The 22,915-nt window shown below is 41.3% G+C and overlaps 1 protein-coding gene across 27 annotated transcripts in view; it reads right to left on the bottom strand.

The window, feature by feature from the left end:
* Window positions 1-22,915, bottom strand: part of ATXN1 (ataxin 1) — a 202,769-nt gene that overhangs the window by 60,417 nt on the left and 119,437 nt on the right. The window lies entirely within an intron of this gene.

The following is a 22,915-nucleotide window of genomic DNA, read 5'->3' as shown; positions in this document are numbered from 1 at the left end:
TTGAGATGAGACTTGCTTGGTAATAATAATAATAATAATAATAATAATAATAATAATAATAATAATAATTTTTTATTTGTACCCCGCCCATCTGGCTGAGTCTCCCCGGCCACTCTGGGCGGCTCCCAATCGAATATCAAAACAATACAGCAATAGCACAATTACAAAAGTCACAAACAATACATAAACCACATCAAAAAATACACAACCGAATGTAAAACAATTTCCCATAAATCAAAATCTAAAACTAAGAATACAGCCTTAATAAAATGACATAGGTAAACACATAAACACATGGGGCTCCACCAAAGCAAAGTAATCCGCAAAGGTAGGGTTTTATATTGTCACGATATCGGCATTGGATCTGTGCTTCATTTAGTACACAGGGGTGAAGGGGCCACCCACACATAAACATGTGCATGGTCAGAGCTGTTATTTGGAATACCTGTACGTCATAAGTCTGCATGGTACCGTACAATTTGAAGCAATAAGTGCACTGTACAATTCTGCAATGCTGTGAAAATTTCCAGTTGGCTATCATCCAGACCCACCCACTAAGAAAAACACTTGCAGTATAAAGTGCAACAGCAGTTAAAGAGCATTCAGTATGTTCACAGATTCCCAGCTTCAATACCGAATGAGGAAGATTGTTATATTTTGCTTGAACCATGACCATAGTTTGTTTTTCCATATTTGTTATACTACCTCCCATATATCTGAGACACATAATCTGTGGTTCGGGAATATCTGCTAGTGGATGTAAGGAACACGACAAACATGCAACTTCTAAGTGCCAAATGGTCATTGGGCCAAATTACTTCTCCCACCACCATGTGTACATTATGTGCAGGTACATGACTGACAGTGTTCTCGAAGCCACCAACATGAGTCTGACCAAACAGCAGGAGGCAGTGGAAAACAGGAATGCCTGGCGTGCTCTGGTCCATGGGGTCATGAAGAGTCGAACACGACTAAACGACTAAACAACAACAACATGACTGAAGTGTGGAGAAAAGTATAAATACAAAACAGTTTGTTCACTAATATCTTGGAACAGGTGATGTGAGTTTATGGCTAACGAAACAGCAAAATCTGCAGTTAAAAAGTGACTCCTTCACCTAACTTTGTGTCAGAATGTAAGAACCTAGGAAGTCATGTTATACTCTCAGATCATTGGTTCCACTGCAGTGCACTACAGAATATTCCACAGGTACACTGCACAGAAGGATGGCCACAGTACAAAAGGTATCAAAGTGACTTACAATTATGAAAGCATACCTAATACAAACCTTTAAAACACACACACACACACACACACACACACACACACACACACACACAATTATCCTTCAATAACACCTGAAAGCAAAATGTTTGCAAAGGAAGTGGTATGTGTGGCAAGAGAACTTGCTGGCAGACCACTTCTCATATTGGCCCAATCGGTAAACTAACTGATGAACAGGATTGGGCCTTATGTATTTCCTCTACTGCAAGAAAGCTAACTACTACAACTACAAAATTGAATCAGAGTTCTGGGGGGTCTGTATCTTTATCATTTCTTTATTTTAGCAAAAACAAGTTTTTCAACAGTAATAAAATTTGATGGAACATACCATGCTTCAAATTATAATATGAGAGACCAATGTATTAACAGTTGGAAATGATGTACCAGCAGCACTATAGCATTTTTCCTTTGCAAGCAAAATTATTTTGCTATGAGGAGAAGGGAGCTCCTAAGCCTGATCTGAAAGCCAGACAGCTGTGCCTAACAATGCTCCGCTCTCTAGGTATTTGCACAATACCTCCCTCTTTCAGTCCTGTGGGGTGCTCTGTAATTTGGTTGTTCTAATTCGCAGTTCAGGTAGCACTAATAAAAATGCCATTACAAATGCCAGCAACCATGTTCCCATTTAATTTTTCATATTATCTCATCACTAATCCTTCATTCGCTTGTATACACTAGTTCACTTACTCTTCTCTGTTGCATGGAATAAGCCTTAAACAGGTTGACTCATGTTCCAGTGACACCAGGCAGAGATGAAACAAGGCTTTTTTCAAGTGCATGCCATTCACATTATTTAATGTGCATATTATGCATCATTTTCAACATGTTTCTAGCGTTCGAAGTAGTGAATTTGTTATCCTACCCTTTAGCAGTAATACCACTACCACAGTTGGTATTTAATAGAGTAAGACCCACTGAAATTAATGGACATGCAGGTTACTGCTATTGGAACACTCATTATCCGAAATTTCAGTTATCCAAGCACAAAGAATTATAATCAGGCAGCATGAGAGATCAGACAGGGAGTCGTTTTTCCTCTCTTTGTCTTTTGCTGGTTGGCTGCAGCAGTTTGGGGCAGAAACCAGGGAAAGAGAGAGATCGGACAAATCACACATTAGAAATAGTCCCATAAAAAATAATGGAAACCATCAGCTTGTTATGTGAACGGTCACCTAATGAATGATTTCCTGGGAATGCACTGTGTTTAGATAGCGGAACCTGCATGTAGTAATTTAGTGTCATTAATTCCAATGGGCCTACTCCAAGTAGGACTTAGTTGACTACAACCAAATACATTTGTAGATCATTTGTTTCTATTCCAAGTATGAAACACACATTGCTCAACATTAATGCATAAGCTGCACTAAATTTAATTTAAAATCTCAGGGTTCGCTCCACACCCCACTGCTGAAAGCCAAAGAGACACAGGGGCCACAATCCAACAAAGAGTTAACTGAAGCTCATTCATTGGGTTCAACTTTGGACTACTGCAATGTGCTCTACGTGGGGCTACCTTTGAAGGTGACCCGGAAACTGCAATTAATCCAGAATGCGGCAGCCAGACTGGTGACTGGGAGGGGCCGTTGGGACCACATAACACCGGTCCTGAGAGATCTACATTGGCTCCCAGTACATTTCCGAGCACAATTCAAAGTGTTAGACAAACACAACTTTCCCACAATTTCTGGTTTCCGTACGCAGAAGGGCTACTGACATGAAGAGGTGGTCAGAAGAAGAAAACTTCTGTGTACAGAGGAACATGAGTGAGAGGTGAAAGGGAAGGTGGAAACAGGAGCTGACTGTAGCCTAAGGCTGCAATTCTTTTCACAAATAAGCTATTAAATCCCATTAAAGTCAATGGACGCAAAATTGCATCTTACAATAACTTGTACCTTTTTATTGCAGGGATCAGCTGTTTTGTTGACATAACCAGCTATTATTAAAATATCAGAAGTCCAATACAGGAAGAATTCAAAAACCTGAATTTAAAAAAAAGACCATTTTTGCATCCACCTACTCACAGTACTTAGCACTTTTTATACACGCAGACGTTCTGCTGGGCTAGATAATAGGAGCTGTCAATTCAATTTCACAACGTGCTCATTCCTAGGAGTATTTCATTGTTTTAGCATTTTATTTTATTTTATTTTAAAAAAGAGACCTCTTATTTTGCTTAGTATTTTTTTTAAGTACTATTAATTGCCAATTCTAATCCAGTCCCCTCTAAAATTAAGAAAAACAAGACTTTCCATTCTGAATTTAGCAGCATGATCAGATTGATTTGCATTAGACAAGGATGCTAAACTGCTGACCAGCCGATAGCATGTGACTTTATGTTCTCTGGTTGCTGTGACTATAGGTGCAGTGAGTGCTCCTTTAGTGCACAGAGAGGCCACCAGGCTCACAGAAGCAAGGATGGATAAGCAAGCCAAACCCAGCTTTGCTCAGAGCTTCATCTTTCACCCTTTCCTCATCATGTCTTATTCCCCAAGCCTTACATCATTATTTATAAGCTGCATTTCAGGGCCCAAACAACGCCCCCCCACCCCCGGCAAAATTCATAAAGATATAGTAATATACAAAATCAAAGTTAAAACCTCTTATTAAAAATGGAGGAGCAGCATTAAAACTCACCCCCAGCACATGTTGTAAATAACTATGATAGATTTATCATACTAATTTACAACAAGTGTTTTGGGGGGAGGTGTTTTAAGCTCTCTCTTATTGACACAGAGATAGGGGGGTCACAAGTATCCCATGTCTCATTTGTACGCTTGAGTAATATCCTCCTCTTCCTTCATTCATCATGCCAGGAATATAATTCACAAGTGAGCACATGCCCCTCAAGGTTTGGATTTGATGACAGGAGGACTTCTGCCTCCATGTTTCTGAGTCCCCTTGGGCAAGATATCTCAAGTTTTAAAAAAACCACCAACAACAACCCACCCCTGCTTAAGTTCCTGTCATTAAAGGAGCTTTAATTTGCCTACAATCGTCTACAAAGCATGAGATAGAGTGCCTCTCTTGTTACAAAATAATGGAAGGTGCAAATGTGTTATAGGAAATACAATATGGCTATTTTTTGAAAAAGCAGTTAACAGAAAAGGTTGGAAATCCAGTTTGAGAAACCTTCGATATATAAAGTGATGCAATAAGTGTTTTAGCTCAATGTCAAAGTGAAGTGTAAGCAACAACAGTTAACAGACCCTGTTGCTAATTTACTACATGCAGCGACATGAGCAGAACAATGATTACTCTGTGTAGAGTATTTCCTGCTAAATACTCCACCCAACAGTCAATGTCTCATATTTAAACACAAGATTTACAGAGAGAGGGCGGGGGGGGGGAGATGCAATAAAATGCACAGCTGGCATTTATACTTTATAAACTAACTAACCCACATCAAAAGGTGTTCCCCTCTAGCGCTTCAGCAGGTAATCTTCGGATTTACTGCCAAGTGCTGCTCCTGATTCTTAGCGCTCATTGTTTGGAACCACTGGAATTTATGTCAAAGGCAAGTGTAGTCTCAGTAATATCTTCAGTGTACATTACCTTGAGTCAGTTGTTTAGAAGGTGATGAATCAAGGATGATGATGATAGCAATAATAGGACAGAGGATAGCATTGTTGTTTTTAAAGGATTGTAAATGCATGTAAAGATTACTTGCTCCCTTGTGATGGTTACCTCTGAGAGCGACTGCCGTAGGAATTCAGTGATTCACCCACATTTAGGTTCAAATGAACCCATCTCTCCAAACCTTCCCCCCAATCAATAGGTGAGATAGCAGTTTTGAGTTGAAGAAGGGAAAGGTGTAAGCAAACTGTCTCTGGCCCATTCCTTCCAATCTAATTTGACTCAGCTGATTTTACCGAGGGTTGGGGGGAGACACCAGATGAAGTGGGGGAGAGGGAAAACAGAACTTCATCCAATGTGTAATTAGAACCATAAGACGTCATCCTCATAACAGAAGTTTCATTCCTTGAATAATTTGCAGTTAGGCAAATGCACTGAATGGATTTATTATACCAGGCATGTCCAACAGGTAGATCATGATCTACCAGTAGATCACTGGATGTCTGCAGTAGATCACTGGTAGATCAACAAGTTTGACCCGAACCCCCTCAAAATGGGCCTTCCACCTTCCTTAAAAACTCAACAACTTTGACCTGAACTCCAAAAAAGGGGGTAGATCACTGCCAGTTTTTTAACTCTGTGAGTAGATCGCAGTCTCTTGGGAGTTGGCCACCCCTGTATTATACCAATGAGGCCATTTCTAGCACTGGTACAGTCCTACTAAAATCAAAACAAGAGCCCAAACACCAAGCAGAGCTCTTACTTCTTATCTGAAAAGGGATGGGTGGTGGTGGTTATTCAGTGAAAGAATGTGATAAATCCACTGTCCTTTCCTTTCTATCTTAAGCATTCAAATGCTTTTACAGTCCCGCTTTTCCTAAGTCCAGAAAAAGAAAGAAAGAAGAAAATCTAGCACACTGGAGTATGCTGTGATATATAATTATAATTCATTTTAAAATACTAATTTTAAAAGTTCACTAAAAATCTGCTATGTCTATTTATTTGGAAAGCGTTTGAACTTTATTATATGAGAGAATTATAGGGTTGGAATCAGAGAGAGAGAGAGAGAGAGAGAGAGAGAGAGAGAGAGAGAGAGAGAGAGAGGATTCCTGGGGACCAGCTTCTGTTTGCAATGCCATTCTGAACCTCTCCCCTAGTGACAGCTTCTGTTCAGCTGTGATCCTTTAAAAAAGAAGAAAAGGCAGAAAGAGCAGCAAATCTTCAGTGAGCAAAGCTGCCTGCCTCAGAATCAGGGGCGGGGGGGGGGGCAGTATGGTGTTACACAGGTATGACTTAGAGAAAGATCTCTAAGTTCTGGGGAATGGAACAGGAAAGATGTCCCCCCTCCCCAAATGAAATGGTGTCAATCAACATCATGGCGCGTGTGCACGACCACACAACAGTGAACTCAAGAGTTATGGCAGGTATGTAGCCAAAACACAGCTACTGAAAGAAACAAACAAAACTCTGAGCATGCTCAACCACCATCGAATGTCAGAATCTCTAGGGAAGAAATGGAGATGGAAAACTGAGGTGGAGTATCCTGGCAGAAGGTATAGATGTGTGGCACTGTGAAGAGGAGCAGCTCATGCTAGAAATTTTTGTTGCAGGTCCTACTTGGATTCTTTTATTTTCCAGAGTCTTATGGCTCAGGTTTTTAATGTGGAGGGTGGGGAATGGCAGCTGGCAGGGTGGTGGTACTTATTTGACTTCCCAATGCAGACGTCACTGTTGGTAAGGGCAAGGCAATAGGGAGGCCGGTGCAGTGCGGACACAGCGACAGCAATGCCAAATTAGCTTTGTTGCTGTACTTGCACCATGCTGGTCTCTTCACCACCTCCCTTCCTCTCAATTACTGACTGCAACTTCCATACTGGGCTATCCTGCTTTACCCCACCTGGGTAAGGGATACCCCACTCCTGGGGAGGGGGTGAATATGTTAATAGTGTACAGAACACACATGCTTTCCCCCCACAATTGTTGTCTTAATGGATCTGAATATATGTGGTGATGTGAGGGCAGATCTCTGGTAACTGTGGTAATAGTGGGGTTTTTTTTTTACTTTTATGATTCTCTACAGCTGCTGTTAGAATAACCTTCTCTTTGTTATGCTAGTCAAGTAGTGAAATGAAGAAAGGATACATACAGCATGTCTTAAGAGGCAGGACACACATACACGTAAGCAGAAAGGAAACAAAATCTAATTTTGGTTAACAAGGAGGTTAGAATCGCCTCCTCACAAGAGGGAAATCATTGCTTCTTGCCAAATTATATAAATTGGCGAGCCACACATCTTTTTGAGGAATCGTAACACCCCAACACTTCAATGACTAGCACTGGCTCAACTCTATCTACAGTACTAGCCTGCTGACTTGGCATCTTCTTCTTTGAATTCTTATCCTGGCTGAAATTACTTCCTGGAAGAAGTCAGTGTGCCATGATTGGATACACAATTATCAGCTTCAGCTATGTCAACTGTGCATAATGTGATTCCCACACAAGTTGCTGCCTTCTTTTCCAGCTAAGCTACTATGTATTTTAAGTAGCTAGCTAAACATTTTTAAGGAAACTATATATAGTGGTTATATTTTCAACCATCTCTGCTTCACTCTCCTAATAGAAAAGTAGCGTTCCAACAAACATGTGTGTGTGTGTGCGTGCACTTCTGTGCGTGCACACACCCGAAAGAGAAAGAGATGCGTGCTTTACTGCATAATGTGGAATCTGGCATTGGCTTGGCTCCTAAGACAACTTGAGGAAGTTTGTGGAATACAGATGTCCTTCCTTGCCTTCTCAAAGCAGCCCCATGGCAGCTCACCTCACCCTACATTTTTATGGAAGATCCCCTTGACACCTCCCCCATCCTGGATATGATTTTATTGGGGGGTGCATAGGGAGCAGGACTCCCTATGCACCCTCCCAAGTCTTCCTTCCATGTACTTCCTTAACTTAATGTCCTACGATCCAAGCCACCAACGTTTTGTTTTACTGCATATGATAATGAACAAGGAAAATTTACACAAAGAATCTGTTGAAAGAAAAGAAGTACGGTATCAGGATTCTAGTTTACCCAAACAACTAGCTGTTGCCTATTGCTCTAAGCAACTAACTGGGAGTACATAAAACTGGCAAATTCTCATATTTTTTGTAAGCATACAACACTATTTTGTATTTCTTACATCCTTCCACATATTGCAAAAAAAGGATAACTAACAAGTTACTAAACTAGTTCATTAATGCAGAATGGTGCATAAGAAATATCTAGGCTAAGTGCTGGAAGATACAATCGGCAGACTCAACACATATGTCTGTTGATGGGTTGGACCACTTCACACAGGTCATCAAATGCTGAAATGCTCCCCTAATAAACTCTCTGCAAATACAAGGTGGCATGTCAGGGAGACTGATGGAGGCGATTTTAATGAAATGAAATGTTTTTACAGATATAGCGACGTTACTGTTTAAATTCCATACATCTCTGTGAGGACAATGTGTACACCTGCATTGTGAACCACTACAAAGCAGCATTTTCCTGCTTTTCATCTCCTGCCACCAGCATATTTTATATTGGAAAGGACCATCGTGTGTGTGTGTGTGTGTGTGTGTGTGAGAGAGAGAGAGAGAGAGAGAGAGAGAGAGAGAGCGCTTCCTTTTCTATAGGCATGCTAATGCACCTGTTCAAGACTACATTCATTTACAAGTGATCAAAAGGTGTATTAGATACTATATGCAAATCTGGAACTATATGCAAATGTACATTCACTCCCAGCCAGTCCTTCAAATTTAAAATTAGTCTCTACCAAGTGCATTATGTAGCATAAAACAGGCATTCACAAGGGAGCCTGATGCCACAAGAGAGGTTAAGAGATATTCTTCAAATCACTTGTAATTTGCTTCACCTCATCAGTTGTTGCATAAGGGGGATATGGTTTGTTTGTTTGTTTGTGCCGTTCATATGCTGATTTTTGCTAAATTTTCAAAGCAGTATGCAAAAAAACCCATGAAAGTGTTGTTCATGCCACCCCAATCTCTGAGTGATGCAAGATTCCAGGGGCTCCAGGGGCATATTTCCTTTTCAAAATGAGGCACAGCAAAGATTCTTTGTGTCTTTATGATATATGGGTTATTTACATATACCTGAGCCTATGGTGGAAGGTTCACAGCATTAACAACCAAAAAGGGTCTTATTTCTACCACAGCTGCAGCCTTGGATACAAGCAGAAATCAGCCATGGCTCTCGCTCTGCCTTTTTCAGTCTGCAACTTATTTTCCCCTTCTAGGTCACATCATAACCAACTCTGCTCTAAACTCTGGCATCTGTTTTTCGAACTATCTAAGATGTCTAGTATTTGATGTCTAGTATAGAGCCCCCTCTCCTTGCTTTCCTAATGGCCCATCACCTTTTCTTTTGTTTCCTTAATGGCTCATCACCCCATTTGATACCTCATGAAGAAGCTAGCCTGGCGAATAATAGAATCATAGAGTTGGAAGAGACCACAAGGGCCATCCAGTCCAACCCCCTGCCAAGCAGGAAACACCATCAAAGCATTCTTGACATATGGCTGTCAAGCCTCTGCTTAAAGACCTCCAAAGAAGGAGACTCCACCACACTTCTTGGCAGCAAATTCCACTGTTGAACAGCTCTTACTGTCAGGCTTATATTTTAACACTTGCTGGATTCTGGGGTTAAAGAGGTCTGGCACCCAGTTTAACACTCCAAGTTTTGATTAAATTAGAACACTTACTAGTTCTGGGAATTCAGGGGAGTCTGGCATCTCCAAACTCACAACACTACAAATATTAAAACAAAATCCAAACAACAGAAACAGCAGAGCAGTAAAACACAAAAATCAGAGCAACAGATAAAAATGAAAAGGCCTTGGAAAATAAAAAGGTTTCAGCTCAATGCTAAAAACATGAGTTGGCGGTAGTGGGCTGGGTCCCATTCCAAAAGGAGGACCAATATGATTGAAAAGGCTCTCCCTGTAATAGCCACGAGCCTAACTTCCAAAAACAAGGGTGTCCAGTGAAGGATCTATGATTATGTTCTTGACATATTACTGGTTGATGTAGGAGAAGATATTCAACCACCCAGCAGCTCTTCAGGTACCAGCACTCTGAATTGGGCCCCAAAATGGACTTGCACCCAGTGAAGCTTTTCTCATAAATTAATCCCAATAATCCAGCAACTATGTTCTGCACTAAATGGTTTGGATAACATTGGAAATTGCCACTCAATCTACTGGTAGTTACCCTGATAATCAAATATGGTAATCTACTGGTAGTCTAACCCAGATAATCAAATCAGGTGTGACGCGATTTGGTGCTTCTGTGCATGTCATTTTGTGCTTCTGCGCATGTGCTGAAACCCGGAATTAACCAGTTCCGGTACTTCTGGGTTTGGCGCGGTCTGCAACCTGAAAACGCGCAGCGTTCATAACTCAAAACTGCATTTTAAAATAGCAATATGAATGGCTACCTTTTTGTAACAAGAGGGGCTAAAATCATTTCAAAACGGGGAAATAGGGTTGGTAACATTCCGTAGAAGGCAGTAACTCAGATTTCGGGTCTTTTTAATCGGAAAACAATAAGGGCTTTCTCGATACAGAGGGCTCTTCACTTACCACTTTGCCATCCTTGGCATGAATTGCAAGCCAAGGTTCCGCAAACAATTAACAGCATTAAAATGTAACAATCCTGGCACAATGTGGCAATGTATGGAAAATGTCATCAACCAGGAGGCAATTAGCAGCCAGTCTGAACAGCACAAGCAGAAGGGAGTGGTTTCCTAACAAAACAGGCCTTGTGGGGGAAAAAACTAAGACATTTTTCTCTTAGAAAACACAGCATTCTTTGTAAACAGTAAGCTTATATTTCTTGTCGTTTTAAAGATTCCTACGGATCTTTATGGAAGAATTACCCTGATAGAGTCAGACTTTTCTCTCTCTTTTTGCATTTCCAGCAATGTTTCCATCAATGTTAAGTTGCCAAGTAAATCCATTCAAAAGTATTATTTTCTGTTACTCTTATACCAGCTATATAAAACCTGCAAGAAAGTGTCGCAGCCGAACTACAGGCTGCCTTCACTACATAGCTGTGCCTTTAAGGGAAGTGGTTTTTTTGCCGCCCCCGCCCCCCCGCCCCCCCGCGGGCACATGTGCCAGATCAGGACCACAGTGGTGGAACGTGGGTGAGGATGGGAAGATTTAAAGCCCATCCCAGCATAGTTCTAATCCAAATTGGACCCCTTGTGCCGGCAATTTATGAAGACAAAAACCCAGCACATAAAGGTACAGCTCCATAGCTAATGTAACATGTACTGTAGTTTGGTTCTCAGAGTTGCAGTGTTTGCCTGCCTCTCTTAACTATGGAAATCTTTCGATGATCTTCTCAATACCATACTCTTCAAAATCACTCTGTGTGTGCTGTGAATTGGTGCACTTTAAAAGTTAACTGCTTCTCAAAGAACTGTTTAAAAACTGACATCTCCAACCACATTTCAAGTTCAAGGTTGGGGGTGGGTGGGGGTAGAAATCCTACTTTACGAAGTCTCATCGGTTTCTACAGATGTGCCTGTCTCCCTCTTTTATTATACTTGACAGCCAATCTGTTGGAAATGATTTGTGCAGAAATTTAGTTCAAATTACTTTATAACTAGCCATTTATGAGAAAATGCATTTTTCTTTGTCATAAACTGAAAATGAGAGGCTTTTATCTCTTCTCCTTTAAAAGAAAACAACAGCTGGTATTAAAACAAATCAAAGGCTAGTAATAGCGTGGTCTCACAATCCGAAGCTCCCTTATATTCTGTCAGGCACTCAGAATATTTTCAGACAAGGATGGATGGTGCAATGACCTTTCCTGTAAATGTTACTATAATTTTCAGATATTGTGGCAATATTTCCTTTCTTTGCTGTGATTCACCAGCGTTCTTGTTAGCTATGAAAAGTACTTAAGAAATAGACTTGATTTCACACTCCATAGCTAACTTGATTGTGGGGCAATCATAGCTTTGTTGGGTTGGGTTTTCTTCTTATCTCATGGAGAAAGGGTTAAAGGGGAGTGTGAGAGAAAGCTCTTCAACTTAATTTTATATTATCATAGATACATTACAGGTGGTGACCATTTTGCACAGGGGTTCTATTCCTGGTCCCCGCATGCATTGGCAGAGCGTGCGTAAGCAGGCTTCGCTCCTGTCCTCCTCCCCCCCCCCCAAGCATTCTGCCTTCTTCTGGGTCCAAAAAGACCTATGTGCTGGCAATCACACATCATTCAACTTGGCAATGGGTAGGATGAGGGAAGCAGAGAGAAGGCAGAAGATTTCCCATCATAAACCAAGATTTCCTAACTCCTGCCAATCCCTGCTCTCTCTCTCTCTCTCTCTCTCTCTCTCTCTCTCTCTCTCTCTCTCTCTCTCTCTCTCTCTCTCTCTGTGTGTGTGTGTGTGTGTGTGTGTGATTTTCTGTCTGGTCCTCAGGAATGCCACTGCTTCCAACACAAAACATTACTATTAACAAGAATGAAAGAGATAACATGGAAGAAATCCTTACTGTAACTTGTTTTATGCAAAATCAGTTGGCTGAGTATCAAAACAAAGACTGCACTGAGCAGTTTATTTTCCTCCTTACTGCAATAAACCGATGATTTGTCGATAAAGCAAGCTACTTTTTTTTTTAATGGATTTTACTTGTTCATGAAATTCTTTTCATAACGTTTGTACTTCTGCTTTGGGTGGGAGGGAAAAAACCTGATCTCAGATGTGCCAATGCTAACTGCACATTCAGCAAAGTCAAATGCTAGAAAGATTCTTAAGAAACAGAAGTTATGTCCTGTTAGTCAATTTGGTAGATGAGCAAAATGAGTCACAGACGCACTTGGTAAACCCTTGCTGTGTTTTGGTACTGACTCACTTAGCAGAGAGCCTGCTTGTAGTAGGTCCATTGTTCTAGTTGCCTGAAAAGTTGCACATACACACAGACCTATTACTGTATGCTGCTCTTTTCAGCTTCCAGTCACAGCAAGGAGTGGTACTCCTACCTTGAGTATTTGGGGGGGGGGGAGAGAAAATACTAAATGGGGGGAAAATGCTGAAATTTGGTGCTGCTAAAGTTGGGTCAGACTGACAGGAAGGAAGTCCCAACCACCTGTCAAATGTGGCTCACAGAGGATTGGCCACAATTAGATCAAATTTGCTGCCCAAAACACATTTCCCACCTCTGCTATACAATATTTTATGTGTGATTGCAACATGAATTTTCGTAAAGGCACCTTGTTATTTTTAATCATATAAATAAATAAATAAATAAATAAATAAATAAATAAAATGGGTAGTTACCACCACCACCACCACTCAATATCCTCTTGTAATAGCCCCTTTAATTGAATTTGCTTTTTTAAAAAAAATCTCACTGCACCATGGGGGTTGAATATTTAATTGAGGTATTAACTGTGACCTCAAGATGTCTTTATTGGTTAGCTGTTGCCAGTTCAGTAGCCAGTTCAGTTAAGACTTTTTTTTTGCCTCAACAAACATCACTGTTCAGAAGAGATCCTTTTGTAGTTCTTCCGTCTACTCTGGATTTTGCTATCCTGAATATTTGGAGGTCCTCTGCAAATCTGGCTATTTTACAGTTCAGCCCTAACTACAAATAACTGATAAAGAAAAACACTTTAACACTTATTCCAATACAGATCCTTGAGGAAGCCCACTGTTTTCCTGTCTCCACTGTAAGAACTGTTTCCTGTTCCTTTCTGCTCTTGCTGTATTCGAGGGTGGTAAACTGACAGTTACGGGCTGTAGTTTTGTGCGCACTATACTTTTACCTTTGCACACTACATGGTAACAAGCCCTACTGAATATAGTGGGGCTTACTTTCGAGGTAATGCGCACAGCACTGCACAATTAAACTGCTATATTTTGCCATGGGGACCCAGGTGGTGCTGTGGGTTAAACCACTGAGCCTAGGGCTTGCTGATCAGAAGGTCAGCGGTTCGAATCCCTGTGACGGGGTGAGCTCCCGTTGCTTGGTCCCAGCTCCTGCCAACCTAGTAGTTCGAAAGCACGTCAAAGTGCAAGTAGATAAATAGGAACCGCTTCAGCGGGAAGGTAAACAGCGTTTCCATGTGGTGCTCTGGTTTGCCAGAAGTGGTTTTGTCATGCTGGCCACATGACCTGGAAGCTGTACGCTGGCTCCCTCGGCCAATAATGCGAGATGAGCGCGCAACCCCAGAGTCGGTCACAACTGGACCTAATGGTCAGGGGTCCCTTTACCTTTACCTTATTTTGCCATGGTAGCATGTTGGGACACACACTTGCTATTTGGATTTCTTGCCATAGGCAACAAAATGTCTTAGGCTGGTCTTGTCCTGGTATGTTTCATAATAACACCTGGACTTTTATGACACAACTGAAGTGAGGGGTTTTAACACTACTAAAATACCGTACTCACTGTAGCATAGAACTAGTATTAAAAGACCATCCCTTGAAAGATCCTTTAGACAAATGAAAGCACAACCACAACACTTTGGGCTTGGATACCCTTACAGAAACAACTTCCTCCACACATCTTAAGTCACCAGATAAGAATGCTGTGATACACGAAAAAGGAAAACAGCACTAAGGGAGAATACTGAAATCACGAGGATAATTACCACCGTGTTTCTCATATGTCTTATATTTATTTTTCCTCAAAAAACAAACAAACACTATGGCTTATTTTCAGGGGATGTCTTATTTTTTTCCTCTTCCTCCTGCCGCGGCCGGCATTGCTGCTGCGCCTATCACTATGTCTTATTTTCGGGGTATGGCTTATATTCCTTGAATGCTTAAAAATCCTGCTATGGCTTATTTTATGGGTATGTCTTAAAATATGAGAAACAGGGTATGTAGACAGAAATAGAAGTTGTAAGCAATCAGTATATACGAGCAATATATGTCGATTAGAAAGGAAAAGGAAAAAAGGAGGACTGCACCTTTCGTTTGACCAACTGGCAATACACACATCATCATCATCATCATTTGTTGTCATGTGTCCTTTTTTCCGGGACACGTCCTCTTTTTCAGGGGTAAAATTTCTGTTTCTGGCAATACTTTCTGGATAAGACATAGATGTAACTAGTGGTTGAAGACTTGTTTTCCTTTTCTCTTTTCCTGCCCTCCTCAGCAATATAGCACAGCTTCTGTGATATATATATATAAAAAATGAGTGTCATCATAGCGTCCTCTTTTCTGCTCTTAAAATATGGCAACCCTATCACAAATGCTTAACACATATGTATGTATTAACAGCCTCACCTCTCATGATGTAGAGTTTGCCTGTGCCTGGTTCAGTAATAACATTATCTGAAATATTTAAGCCACATTACTGAAACTGAATTATCAGAAGGATTTCTATTACATGCCCACCTTCTAACTTGTTGCATGATGACAGGGGAATTGGGAGAATTGTCCAGTATCATAAATACAGGCTTCCACTGAATGAAGGCAACTCATTCAGTTAATACAAAAAAGAGCGACTCTCACATACAGCAAGAAGATGATAAACATACTTGTTTAATTCAGATGCAATGACAAGGCACAGTTTAACAATCAGAAGTGCCCCCTATAGTTTGATATACTCCACCCTGCACTTCCTAGGTAGGCTTGATATGCTTTCCAGTTAGTGAAACTATGCTTACAATTCGTGTCCAAACCACAGCTTGAAAGCATGATTATGAGGAGTTTCCAAATGGCAATTTGAAGGTTGAGGACACAGGGAGTAGCCCCACCCCCGAGGTTGTACACTCCTCCTTTGGTGTCCATGCATACTGGCTTGCAGATTCCAGGAAAGTCTTCATGTACACTACTCTGTGTGCAAATACCTCTTCACTACAGACATTCATTCAGTATGCATAGATGTCTAGCAGAATTACTTGTAGACCCTGTACAATTATTATTACACAAATACAATTAAATTGTTCTATTATAATTATCCACATGAGTAACTGGTAAGGAATCTCCAATTCTAGTCTCCAATAACTGCTTGCTGTTTTGAAGAACACTGATTCTAATCCTACCATCTCAGAGTCGGTTGAAGCAAGTAATCTTAATCATCAATGGCTTTCCAGGTCAGGTCATTGATCTACACTAAAAACGCTAGAATCCTTTCAGCACTTGTAAATGCAATTCTATCTTAGTAATTAAGCTAAATACCAAGCTCACATATTTCTCTAATATGCAATTCTTGGTACAATAAATAATGCATAACAGCAGAGATCTGGCAGTGGTCCACACCATTATATCAAATGCAACCAAGTATCTGCACCGACATACAGCTTCAGCAATGGAAAGTTTGGCTTTCTCGCCCAGACTCAGTTCAGCTGGAACTCTGCATGTGCCTCACGACTGTATTATTTGGCTTTGCTCTGAGCAACGACAGCATCACTGTAGTGAACAAGGAAAGCCCTTGTGTTATCACCCTACACTAGTCAGCACATGACAGACACAAACAGGAAGGTGCACCTTAGCCCAATTAATTGGAATTTAATCCATATCTAAAACAAACAACACTAATAATAATGTTGTTGTTTAGTCGTTTAGTCGTGTCCGACTCTTCGTGACCCCATGAACCACTGCACGCCAGGCACTCCTGTCTTCCACTGCCTCCCGCAGTTTGGTCAGACTCGTGTTGGTAGCTTCGATAACACTGTTCAACCATCTCATCCTCTGCCGTCCCCTTCTCCTTGTGCCCTCAATCTTTCCCAACATCAGGGTCTTTTCCAAGGATTCTTCTCTTCTCATGAGGTGGCCAAAGTATTGGAGCCTCAGCTTCAGGATCTTTCCTTCCAGGGAGCACTCAGGGCTGATTTCCTTAAGAATGGATAGGTTTGATCTTCTTGCAGTCCATGGGACTCTCAAGAGTCTCCTCCAGCACCATAATTCAAAAGCATCAATTCTTCGGCGATCAGCCTTCCATACATCACTACTGGGAAAACCATAGCTTTATCGGCAAGGTGATGTCTCTGCTTTTTAAGATAATAATAATAATAATAATAATCAGTTTTTAACTTCCCTTTGTTAGTAAACAGTTTCTAACTGGCAAGCATATCTAACCTTAATTAATCTGAAGTATCGTTTTTGGATTTCCTGAGAGGTCCAAGTCCAACCTTCTTTTCACACCTTGCCAAAAATATAATGAATAGGCACAGATTCCCTCATAGGTGGGCTTTCACCCTGCAGCACCACACTTAAATGGCATGACTGATTCTGTCCCAAGAAAGTTGCCATCTACTTGCTATGTAATGACATTTAAGCCTGAATGCCAGACCTTTGTGCAAAAGCTCTTTCAGATTCAGAGTAAGGTTGTGAAACAACTTTTTTTTGTAACTGGGTGCACAAGACATCCCCAACCTGATCAGCTTTCCAGAATAATACCAGAAATTGCTTCCAGACTTGACCTGACACCCCAAGCCCAGGTTCTTTTTCCACCATGAAAAGCCTTAGGAACAGGCTTAGGAATTGAAGGCAGATAACTAGTCTACAAACACATATAAAAGGGGCAGTAAAAGTCAGAGAGGGGGAAAACAGGCCCATACTGAAGGATGTCAGCAGCCTAAAGGCAATCCTGGGCATTTCAAAATTTGGACCAATAAAATGTTAGCAGGAATTATACTTGTGAGTGTGAGAATACAAGCATGTATATCTGGTGGCAAGTTTATCTTTACTGAGCAGCTAAATTAGTGCCAAACAAAACTTGAGGCTGAATTATTGTTTTATATTAACATAATTTGATCAAAAGATGCCCAAGATTATTTGGCTGCCCTGCACTGAAATCTCTTCCTGCTTTAGTTCTCATGCGAAATACTTCAAAAGGCTATTCTTATCAATAGAGAATCTTTGAACCTAACCTTCTGTTACGGCAGAAAGCCACATTTTGAATTCAGCATTTTCTGAAGAGAGAATTTCTCACTTAAGATTTTAGGCTGCCTGAGATCTATCAGTGATGGCAATGATGAAAATGTTATCAATCTCAACATTAAAATTACAAAAGCTTCATGTCAATTGCCAGGCAAACGCAGCTGTTATTTTCATGTTAGCAGGAACCAAAATGCTGTATGACACTAGCCCATTTTGGCATGAAATTTTAACCCAAGTTCTGTATACGATAAGGTGTGTCACGGAGAAAACCATTATTCCTAGACTATAGCGGAGGAATGCAGAAGTGGGTAGAAACATATCCCCAAACATCTTAGCTATGTCCAGGCGGTTGCCTGAATACGTGGTGCTTAAAAGCACATGCACAATCTCTACCCCTAGCACCCCTGTTGCCTCACCCATTTGTTCTCCAGCTTTCCCATGTTGATAAAGCAGGGTGAAGGCAAGGGAACAAAAGCATACAAGGAGACTGGGTACAGGGTTTGCATTGCCCCCGATCCCCTTTTTAAACATTTGTTTTAAGGCAAATGCTTCAACCCACCCTCTTAGGTCCCCAATAATGTGCCTAGGAGACATTATTGCCTAGGAGCCGGACAAACAAGAACACACTCAGTGGGTATCATGGTATCTAACATCAGTCTTCCAACCTCTCTCATTTGTAGTAGCAAAGATGAGTAGAAAACTAAACTCACTGTTAAACTCACCCACAAAGCACAAACTATCAAGCAATCCTTTTGTAAATGGAGCAACAATTCACAGAACAAAAAGTCCAGAATTGATCAGTTCATGTCCAGCAATATATTGGTGAACAAAGGGTTCCAGCATGAAGCTTCTAGTTATTGTTCCCATCTTAAATACTGTGTGTGTGTGTGTGTGTGTGTGTGTGTGTGTGTGTGTGTGTGTGTGTGTATTCAAAGGACAAACCGAGGAGAAGACAGAAATGGCTGAGGAACAAGAAGCAACTATCTCCCCAACGTCATTTAACTTGCCTAAGCAGGAACAACTGTGCAGTCAACACACACTATAACTACAGGTTCCAGCTATGCTGTAACCACAAAAAACAGAAAGACTGCTTCAAGTTCAGAAGGCAAGAGCATTCCCAGGAAGACACTGACACCCTAAAATTAAGCACATTACTTATAAAGAAGAGATTGTTCTTAAATGCATGTGATTCTAATGCCTCTCCCCACTTCTATGTGATATATAATGAGACTCACAATTGAATGTTCCTTCATACAAAAGAATATTATTATTTAATTTTTTAAATAAAAGATCTACACAATTGGCATGACATAAAACTCTTTGTATAGACAATACTATGCCGTGGTAAGCCACCCTCATGGAAATTTGATGTTACTGAATCCAGATAACAGATTCTCATTTGCTGTTAAAGCCCTAATGCCACAATTTTCCCCCCAATGGAAAATATGGATTGGCCACCAGTGGTTAGCACTGGACTGACTCAGAAATAAACTGAGCAACTCTAAATTAGATCTGACCCCTCGGATTTGAGTTAGGGATCACTTGAAAGCCTTAAAGATCCTTGGCCATCAAGTGACAGCTTTATATGGTCCAGAGACATCTCTTCTAGCAAAACATTTGAGGTAAAGAGGCAGCACCCACACCGGTGATGAGAGAAAGTGTTCTCACAGAGGACTTTGGGCAAGAGAATCCTCTTGAGAATGTGGCTCTCTCCCCACCTGTAATTTTTGCCATTGCAGCCTTCTTAAATCTATCCCTACTCAAGCCAATGATCAAACTCCATTACTCCATTATGTGGAATATGGGAGAAACTAAGCACTCTTAACTTTACACTACTACATAAGTAGCTCACTTAGGGCAGCAATTTTCACAAAAGGAAAAGGCAGGAGCCGACATGCTTTCTCCCTGCTTCATGTAATATAGAATGTTGTTGCTGATATTATTTATTAGCTGCTTTAATCATGGAAATAACAAAGCAACCTACAAAAACAATAAAGATACTAAAAGCAATTACAATAAACCCGGGCAACAAAAACTAAAACCAAACACATCTGTATGAATGGTCTAGCACAGGGGTCAGAAAACTTTTTCAGCAAGGGGCTGAAACCTTGTGGGGGGCCGGACTATATTTTTTTGGGGGGAACGAATTCCTATGCCCCACAAATAACCCAGAGATGCATTTTAAATAAAGGGACACATACTACTCATGTAAAAACATGTTGATTCCCGGACTGTCCGCGGGCCGAATTTAGAAGGCGATTAAGCCAGATCTGGCCCCCAGGCCTTAGTTTGCCTACCCATGGTTTAGCAGATCCTGTCACACCAAGAGAGGCCACAAATATTTAAAAACACTTCAAGTTAAGTGCAAAAGCTTGGGTAAAAAGAGAGGTTTTTACCTAACACCTAAAATGACACCTGGATGCCAGGTGAACCTCCATAGGGAGAGTATTCCATAAGCAAGGAGTCGCCCATTGTAAGGCCCATTCTCATGTTGCCACCCTCTGAATCTCACATGGAAAAGGACCTCAGATGACAATCATTGAGTCCAGGTCGGTTCATATGGGGAGAGGCGGTCCTTGAAATCTCGGGGTCCTGAGATGCATAAGGCTTCAACAGGTCAAAACCTGCATTTTGAATTAAACTCAGAAACCAATTGATAGCCAGTGCAGTTGGGCCAAGATTGGTGTTATGTTCAATTAAATGGATTGGCAGGAGGTGCGAGATAATCTAAATGAAGCACATCTTCTCACTATTTATTTACTTATGGAAATCATGGTCCCAAGATGTGGTGTTTGGCCACTAGGGAAGATGATTTTAAATATTAGAACAGGAGTGGGGAACCTGTGGTCCTCCAGGTGTAGTAGGACTCCTAACACCCAATAGCCCAGTTACCATGACCAGTGCTCGAAACTGAGATATGAAAGCTAGGGGCTAAATGGCACCTTATGGGAGCAACAACAGAATTTCTAGGTGCACTGTTTAAATAACAATGCAAAGCTGAAAATAAGTGAACTGCAGCTAAAATATTATATTCATTTTTCACATGGTCTACTCCTTCCCCTACCCACCCACCCCCTATATTCTCAAGAGGGCCTCTTCTCCAGTCTTCAGAAAGTAGCTGCAGTTTTAATGTGAAATCTTAGGCGTAGTACTGCACTCAGAGCTCAGAAACTGCTTGCATTAATGAATTTCCCTGCCACAAAATGCGCCTAGAACAATGGGACTTTCGAACACTGACCATGGCCAATGATCAGGGATAATGAGAGCTCCAACCCAGCAACATCTGGGTTGGGGAAGGGCATAAATTCTCCATTCCTGGGTTACACAAACTGAGGATAGGTCAATCAACAGCTATTAGCCACTACAACAAAATAGAACCTCTTTTTTCAGAGGCAGCATACCTCCAAATACCATGTTGGAGACAAACAGGAGAAAGCAGCTTCTGGATTCATGCCCTGCTTGTCAGCGTCCAGAGACTCCTGGTTGGCTGCTGCTAGAACTCTGGACTAGATGAACTTTAAGAGCAGCTCTTCAGACTAATGTTCTTATGTTCACAACTTCAAAGTTAAGCAGCAATAAAGGTTAATAAATAATGGTGGAAGACAATTTGCACAAACTTCAACACTGCTTTAAGTTATTTTGACAAGAACATAAAAGACAGCATAAATTATACCAATTAATACTACACTGACAGAACTTTTAATGCAGAACAAACAGGAATTGTTTATACAGATTATTCAGAAAATAGAGAGGGTATGCTTAAAAGAACCAGTCATGCCCTGCTTAAGAAGATTATGAGAAAGTGTTGATTGCTTTATGCATACAAAGCCCATATTAAGATCAGATGGTTGGCCTGTTGTCATGAGCCTAGAAGCAAGGCCAGACTTATTTGACCCATGCAGTTTAGTAAAGTGCTAATAATACACAATGCTAAATATTTATTATGGATTAAGGGCTGTGCCCATGCTCACTTTGCTTGCCTAACCCACCTACCACCAACACCACCTACTTCCCTTTCCCATTAGACCTCACCAAACCTCTGCAGCTTGCCTGGGCCACCTCTGCCTTCAGTTCTCCCCTTCTCGCCCTCTAACGCTGCTGAGAGCCCAGTCTGTTGTAAGGATGTAGGTTGCAACACCACCTGCTGGTAGCCAAGCAAACTGTTGCACGATGCCAGCCTGACGTGTTTATTATATGCAATATACTTCTGCCCCACCCTTCAACAAGTTCTCAAGGTGGCTTACAAAAAGTAGTTGTAGCAAGCAAGGTTATTATCTTTATACATGCTCTTAGGATTAGTAGAGATTTAAGAAGCACCCTTCCCCCAAGTCAGACCATTGGTCCGTATTATCCATGTTGACTGGCAGTGGCTCTCCTGGATTACAAAGAGGAAATGATCCCAACTATACATGGAGATGAAGCTGATACTTTCTGCATGCAAATCAGATGTTCTACCACCAATAGTTTATTGCAAGAGGTTCCATATTGAGAACTATGAATTGATGTAGACAACAGAAACTGTATTTATGAGGCTTTAGCATTGCTGGCGCTGTGGGTTACACCACAGAGCCAAGGGCTTGCCGATCAGAAGGTCAGTGGTTCGAATCCCTGCGATGGGGTGAGCTCCCATTGCTCGATCCCAGCTCCTGCCCACCTAGCAGTTCGAAAGCACGTCAAGTGCAAGTAGATAAATAGGTACCGCTCCGGCGGGAAGGTAAACGGCGTTTCCGTGCACTGCTCTGGTTCGCCAGAAGCGGCTTAGTCATGCTGGCCACATAACCCGGAAGCTGTACGCCGGCTCCCTCAGCCAGTAAAGCAAGATGAGTGCCGCAACCCCAGAGTCATCCGCGACTGGACCTAATGGTCAGGGGTCCCTTTACCTTTACCTGATCAGAACAGTTTATGCCCCTGAGAAAAATATAAAATTGGGAGGGGGGAAAGTCTGGTGATTGAACTCCTGAGTTAAGGCCATTTTTGGCAATCAGCTATGAATGGGTTAAACTTGTATATACATCAGAAGAAAAACACACAGCGAAAAACAAACAGCAGCATCAATGTGGGTCAAAAAAGCTAAGGAGAAGACACCCTTCAGGTGAGGTGTGTGTCACCACAAGAAAGGCCCTCTGCTGCAACTCATCATAATGCACATCCCTAATGAGGAG

This window comes from Zootoca vivipara, chromosome 8, assembly GCF_965207765.1.
Source record: "Zootoca vivipara chromosome 8, rZooViv2.hap1.1, whole genome shotgun sequence".
Lineage (NCBI taxonomy): Eukaryota > Metazoa > Chordata > Lepidosauria > Squamata > Lacertidae > Zootoca > Zootoca vivipara.
This window is presented reverse-complemented; position numbering and strand designations above follow the sequence as displayed.